Raw genomic sequence first — 7,500 nt, 5'->3', positions numbered from 1 at the left:
AGCCCCTTTCCGACACACGGCTCTCTCACACCTGGCAACAGCGGGTCGGGAGCGGGGAACGGGGCGCCGCCAGCCTCGGCCGACCGGGCAACCCGGTCTTCGGGACTCTCGGGGAAGGGCCGGGGCGGGGGGTAAAGCCTCGTACGGGGCTCGAACAACGACAGAGGCGCCCCCGGCCGACGTCTGCCCGCGGCTGCCGGCCACCGTGCCCCACCGAGACCGACAGCCGAAAAAAACCGCACCCCGCCGAGGGGGGCCCCGGCTTAAGGCCGAGCACATGAGGGGGACGAGGCGCCGCCGCCTCGCCCGCCAGCCACCAGCGTTCGGTTTTTCCCCACCCCAGGGTTGGGGTGGGGGGGGGAGGGAGGCGGGACTGGACCGGAATCGGCAGCAGCACGACCAGAGCGGGGGGGACCCGGCCTGCGGCTTCTCTGCCTCCTCCACACCCTTTTCCCTTCTCGCCTCGGCCGCCCGAGCGGCTTTCTCTCTCTGGCAAGCAGCGGCACACGCTTTCCTCGGCCTCACCGGAACAAGCTGGGCCCATCGGGCACGATGGGTAGCACGGGAAGCGGGACGAGCCCCGCGACTCGACCCGCCTAGGCAGCACACTCTCTCTCTCTGGCAGCAGTAGCGCGCTTCCGCGGCCTCGCAAACGAAGCTGGCCCATCGGCACGATGGATAGGTACGGGAAGCAGGACGAGCCCCGCGACTCGTCCCGCCGAGGCGGCAACCCTCTCTCGGTGCTTGGGCCTCCCTTGCCGGCGCTCTCCCTTTCGGTTTCTCTCTGAGCTTGGCGCCGGCGACCGGCCGGGCGGCCGGCCCGTAGCTCCGCCTCGGAGGACACAGGCACGGTAACAGCCTGGGGGAGACGGCCCGTCACCTCGCTCCCATAATACGGAGATATGTGTCCGAGGCCGCCCTCGCTGCAAGTGAACGTAGCGTACGTGACCGGGGCAAAGCGGTGGCGCTAGCCGCCTCCTAGCTTGACGTAACTGGAGGCAGCTGAAAACAGCGACCCCTTGGTGAACTTCCAGCGCCGGCGCCGACAACAGGTCTACCCGGGCCGCGGACAACAGGTCTACCGCGACCGCGGACAACAGGTCTACCGCGACCGCGGACAACAGGTCTACCCGGGCCGCGGACAACAGGTCTACCGCGACCGCGGACAACAGGTCTACCGCGGCCGCGGACAACAGGTCTACCGCGGCCGCGGACAACAGGTCTACCGCGACCGCGGACAACAGGTCTACCCGGGCCGCGGACAACAGGTCTACCGCGACCGCGGACAACAGGTCTACCCGGGCCGCGGACAACAGGTCTACCGCGACCGCGGACAACAGGTCTACCCGGGCCGCGGACAACAGGTCTACCGCGACCGCGGACAGCAGGTCTACCCGGGCCGCGGACAACAGGTCTACCGCGACCGCGGACAACAGGTCTACCCGGGCCGCGGACAGCAGGTCTACCCCGGCCGGGGGACAGCAGGTCTACCCCTTCCTGGGACATCAGCTCTACCCCGGCCGGGGACAGCAGGTCTACCCCGACCAAGGACAGCAGGTCTATCCCGGCCGGGGGACAGCAGGTCTACCCCGTCCAGGGACAGCAGGTCTACCCCGTCCAGGGACATCAGGTCTATCCCGGCCGGGGACAGCAGGTCTACCGCGACCGCGGACAGCAGGTCTACCCCGGCCGCGGACAGCAGGTCTACCCCGGCCGCGGACAACAGGTCTACCCCGACCGCGGGACAACAGGTCTACCCCGTCCAGGGACATCAGCTCCACCCCGGCCGGGGACAGCCGGTCTACCCCGACCAAGGACAGCAGGTCTATCCCGGCCGGGGGACAGCAGGTCTACCCCGTCCAGGGACAGCAGGTCTACCCCGTCCAGGGACATCAGGTCTATCCCGGCCGGGGACAGCAGGTCTACCGCGACCGCGGACAGCAGGTCTACCCCGGCCGCAGACAGCAGGTCTACCCCGGCCGGGGGACGGCAGGTCTACCGCGACCGCGGACAGCAGGTCTACCCGGGCCGCGGACAACAGGTCTACCGCGACCGCGGACAACAGGTCTACCCGGGCCGCGGACAACAGGTCTACCGCGACCGCGGACAACAGGTCTACCCGGGCCGCGGACAACAGGTCTACCGCGACCGCGGACAACAGGTCTACCGCGACCGCGGACAACAGGTCTACCCGGGCCGCGGACAACAGGTCTACCGCGACCGCGGACAGCAGGTCTACCCGGGCCGGGGACATCAGCTCCACCCCGGCCGGGGACAGCCGGTCTACCCCGACCAAGGACAGCAGGTCTATCCCGGCCGGGGGACAGCGGGTCTACCCCGTCCAGGGACATCAGGTCTATCCCGGCCGGGGACAGCAGGTCTACCGCGACCGCGGACAGCAGGTCTACCCCGGCCGGGGGACAGCAGGTCTACCCCGGCCGGGGGACAGCAGGTCTACCCCGGCCGGGGGACAGCAGGTCTACCGCGACCGCGGACAACAGGTCTACCCGGGCCGCGGACAACAGGTCTACCGCGACCGCGGACAACAGGTCTACCCGGGCCGCGGACAACAGGTCTACCCGGGCCGCGGACAACAGGTCTACCGCGACCGCGGACAGCAGGTCTACCCGGGCCGCGGACAACAGGTCTACCGCGACCGCGGACAACAGGTCTACCGCGACCGCGGACAACAGGTCTACCCGGGCCGCGGACAACAGGTCTACCGCGACCGCGGACAGCAGGTCTACCCGGGCCGCGGACAACAGGTCTACCGCGACCGCGGACAGCAGGTCTACCCGGGCCGGGGACATCAGCTCCACCCCGGCCGGGGACAGCCGGTCTACCCCGACCAAGGACAGCAGGTCTATCCCGGCCGGGGGACAGCGGGTCTACCCCGTCCAGGGACATCAGGTCTATCCCGGCCGGGGACAGCAGGTCTACCGCGACCGCGGACAGCAGGTCTACCCCGGCCGGGGGACAGCAGGTCTACCCCGGCCGGGGGACAGCAGGTCTACCCCGGCCGGGGGACAGCAGGTCTACCGCGACCGCGGACAACAGGTCTACCCGGGCCGCGGACAACAGGTCTACCGCGACCGCGGACAACAGGTCTACCCGGGCCGCGGACAACAGGTCTACCCGGGCCGCGGACAACAGGTCTACCGCGACCGCGGACAGCAGGTCTACCCGGGCCGCGGACAACAGGTCTACCGCGACCGCGGACAACAGGTCTACCGCGACCGCGGACAACAGGTCTACCCGGGCCGCGGACAACAGGTCTACCGCGACCGCGGACAGCAGGTCTACCCGGGCCGGGGACAGCAGGTCTACCCCGGCCGGGGACAGCCGGTCTACCCCGACCAAGGACAGCAGGTCTATCCCGGCCGGGGGACAGCGGGTCTACCCCGTCCAGGGACAGCAGGTCTACCCCGTCCAGGGACATCAGGTCTATCCCGGCCGGGGACAGCAGGTCTACCCCGGCCGGGGGACAGCAGGTCTACCGCGACCGCGGACAGCAGGTCTACCCCGGCCGCGGACAACAGGTCTACCCCGTCCAGGGACAACAGGTCTACCCGGGCCGCGGACAGCAGGTCTACCGCGACCGTGGACAGCAGGTCTACCCGGGCCGCGGACAACAGGTCTACCCCGACCAAGGACAGCAGGTCTATCCCGGCCGGGGGACAGCGGGTCTACCCCGTCCAGGGACAGCAGGTCTACCCCGTCCAGGGACATCAGGTCTATCCCGGCCGGGGACAGCAGGTCTACCCCGGCCGGGGGACAGCAGGTCTACCGCGACCGCGGACAGCAGGTCTACCCCGGCCGCGGACAACAGGTCTACCCCGTCCAGGGACAACAGGTCTACCCGGGCCGCGGACAGCAGGTCTACCGCGACCGTGGACAGCAGGTCTACCCGGGCCGCGGACAACAGGTCTACCCCGTCCAGGGACATCAGGTCTACCCCGACCGCGGGACAACAGGTCTACCCCGTCCAGGGACAGCAGGTCTACCCCGGCCGGGGACAGCAGGTCTACCGCGACCGCAGACAGCAGGTCTACCCCGGCCGGGGGACAGCAGGTCTACCGCGACCGCGGACAGCAGGTCTACCCCGGCCGCGGACAACAGGTCTACCCCGTCCAGGGACAACAGGTCTACCCGGGCCGCGGTCAGCAGGTCTACCGCGACCTTGGACAGCGGGTCTACCCGGGCCGCGGACAACAGGTCTACCCCGTCCAGGGACATCAGGTCTACCCCGACCGCGGGACAACAGGTCTACCCCGTCCAGGGACAGCAGGTCTACCCCGGCCGGGGACAGCAGGTCTACCGCGACCGCAGACAGCAGGTCTACCCCGGCCGGGGGACAGCAGGTCTACCGCGACCGCGGACAGCAGGTCTACCCGGGCCGCGGACAACAGGTCTACCCCGTCCAGGGACATCAGGTCTACCCCGGCCGGGGGGACAACAGGTCTACCCCGTCCAGGGACAGCAGGTCTACCTCGGCCGGGGACATCAGGTCTACCCCGGCCGGGGACAACAGGTCTACCCTGTCCAGGGACAGCAGGTCTACCCCGGCCGGGGGGACAACAGGTCTACCCCGACCGCGGGACAACAGGTCTACCCCGTCCAGGGACATCAGGTCTACCCCGGCCGGGGGGACAACAGGTCTACCCCGTCCAGGGACAGCAGGTCTACCTCGGCCGGGGACAGCAGGTCGACCCCGGCCGCGGACAGCAGGTCTACCCCAACCACGGGCAGCAGGTCGACCCCGGCCGGGGACAGCAGGTCTACCGCGACCGCGGACAGCAGGTCTACCCCGGTTGGGGACCACAGGTCTACCCCGCCTGGGGGACAAGGGTACCCCTCTGAAGTTTGCCTCGTGTCCCGCCACCGGACCAGGCCTGTCGGCCGGCCCCGGCCCCGGCCCCGGCCCCGGCCCCGGCCCCGGCCCTGGGCGGACCCGGCCTCCCGGGGACGCCCGCCTGCCCGCCCCTGGGCTAGACCTGTTGGCCAGCCCCGGCCCCGGCCCCGGCCCCGGCCCCGGCCCTCGGTGAACCCAACCTCCCGGGTGGGTCCCGCCCGCCACCAGGGTAGCCCTGTCGGCCGGCTCCACGCCGGCCGCCCCTGCGGCTTCTGACGACGTGCCCGGCGGCGTCCGCCGGCCCCGGAGCCGGGAGACCTGTGCGCCCCTCGGCCGTCGGATAGCTCCGGCAGCCCCGTCCCGCCCGATATTCCCGTTCTCTAGGCCGAGGCGTATTTCTGACCGTCTCTTTCTTTGGTTTCTTTTCACGCACGCGGGCACGCGCACACGCCCGCACCCACAGACACACGCGCACCCACCCCTTCCCTTCTTCTTTTGTCTTTTCCCGAAAGGACGGCTCTTGTGTCGGGGTGGCACACGAACGCTTCGCCGGGATCAAAAATTCTCGGCCCATCGGATTTCTTTTCCTGCCTGCGCGGCCAGACGCCTCCCAGCCGAGCCGACGGGCAGCCCGCGGCCCGCGCCCGGCCCGCCGACGCGCTCGACCGGCAACGGGGCGTCCCCACCCCGCGGGGAGCAGAGACACGGCACCAGCCAGCAAGCCGCACCTCGGGGCGGACAGCGGGAGAATGGAAGCAGGCGGAAGCGTGCGGTGGGACGCGGCTGGAAGCCGCCGGCCCCCCGCGTCACTGGACTCGAATCGCCGGCAGAGGCGGCGGGCGGGCGGCCGCCTGCTCATGCCGGCTCTCCGGCGGTCCGCGGAGGTCGTCGGCCCCGGGCCCGCCTCGTGCGGGCCCGGCACGGAACCACCCTTCGCCGCCGGCTCCCGCGGCGCACCGCCTTCTGGGCTTTTCCCCGCCCCCGGTCGGCGACGCTTGCCGGGCGGCCCCGCCCTGCGACGTCACCCTGCCTGGCACCGCCTTCCGGGCTTTCCCCGCCCCCCTGCTGGGCGACAGCTGGGGCCGACGGCGGTGGCCCCGACCCACCCACGCCCCAGGCGGCTCCCCAAGCGGCCGGCCGCTCGGCACGGGGACAACGCCTGCGGGGGCTGAGGAGCGGGCCGACGGGGCCGCCGGCAGCTTGAGGCTCGGCGCCCTCCCTTTCCGAGGAAGCTTTCTCGCCGGCTCTCTCTCGGAGGCTTTCGCTCCGACGGCGCCTTCCTTCCCGCTCGCCCCCGGCCGGCCCCACTGAAGCCTGCAGGCAGACGGCAGCCCCGCTGATCGAGCCAGCCAAGCAGAAAGCGAGGTGGAAGCCGGGCCGCCATCTGCTCGGACCCGGACGGGGGAGGGAGCGCCGCCGGCTTCCGAAGGCCCTCTCCCTCCCTCCCTCCCTCTCGGGGAGAAGCGAAGGCGGCGAGGGGCTCAGGCCGATAGGGGAGAGCCGCTCGACGCATCGCACGGCGGCCCGCCGGCTGACAGCAGGTCAAACCAGCGGCCGGCCGACAGCAGGTCTACCCAGCTGCCCGGGGGACGACAGCAGGTCTACCCAGCGGCAGGCCGACAGCAGGTCTACCCGGCCGCCGGCCGGCCGACAGCAGGTCTACCCAGCAGCCGGCCGACAGCAGGTCTACCCGGCAGCCGCCCGGCGGCCGACAGCAGGTCTACCCGGCCGACGGCCGACAGCAGGTCTACCCGGCGGCCGGCCGACAGCAGGTCTACCCGGCAGCCGCCCGGCGGCCGACAGCAGGTCTACCCGGCCGACGGCCGACAGCAGGTCTACCCAGACGCCCGACAGCAGGTCTACCCGGCGGCAGGCCGACAGCAGGTCTACCCGGCCGCCGGCCGGCCGACAGCAGGTCTACCCAGCAGCCGGCCGACAGCAGGTCTACCCGGCAGCCGCCCGGCGGCCGACAGCAGGTCTACCCGGCCGACGGCCGACAGCAGGTCTACCCGGCGGCCGGCCGACAGCAGGTCTACCCGGCAGCCGCCCGGCGGCCGACAGCAGGTCTACCCGGCCGACGGCCGACAGCAGGTCTACCCAGACGCCCGACAGCAGGTCTACCCGGCGGCAGGCCGACAGCAGGTCTACCCGGCCGCCGGCCGGCCGACAGCAGGTCAACCCAGCAGCCGGCCGACAGCAGGTCTACCCGGCGGCAGGCGGACAACAGGTCTACCCAGCGGCAGCCGCCCGGCGGCCGACAGCAGGTCAACCCAGCGGCAGGCCGACAGCAGGTCTACCCAGCTGCCCGCCGACCGACAGCAGGTCTACCCGGCAGCCGCCCGGCCAACGGCCGACAGCAGGTCTACCCAGCTGCCGGGCGGACGACAGCAGGTCTACCCAGCCCCCGGCCGACAGCAGGTCTACCCGGCGGCCAACCGACAGCAGGTCTACCCGCCGGCCGGCCGACAGCAGGTCTACCCGGCCGACGGCCGACAGCAGGTCTACCCAGCCGGCCGGCCGACAGCAGGTCTACCCGGCAGCCGCCCGGCGGCCGACAGCAGGTCTACCCGGCGGCCGGCCGACAGCAGGTCTACCCAGCGGCAGCCGCCCGCCGGCCGACAGCAGGTCTACCCGGCAGCCGCCCGCCG

The sequence above is a fragment of the Poecile atricapillus genome, chromosome 30, assembly GCF_030490865.1.
Source record: "Poecile atricapillus isolate bPoeAtr1 chromosome 30, bPoeAtr1.hap1, whole genome shotgun sequence".
Taxonomy (NCBI): domain Eukaryota; kingdom Metazoa; phylum Chordata; class Aves; order Passeriformes; family Paridae; genus Poecile; species Poecile atricapillus.
The sequence above is the reverse complement of the archived record's forward strand: the minus strand, read 5'-3'. Positions refer to the sequence as shown.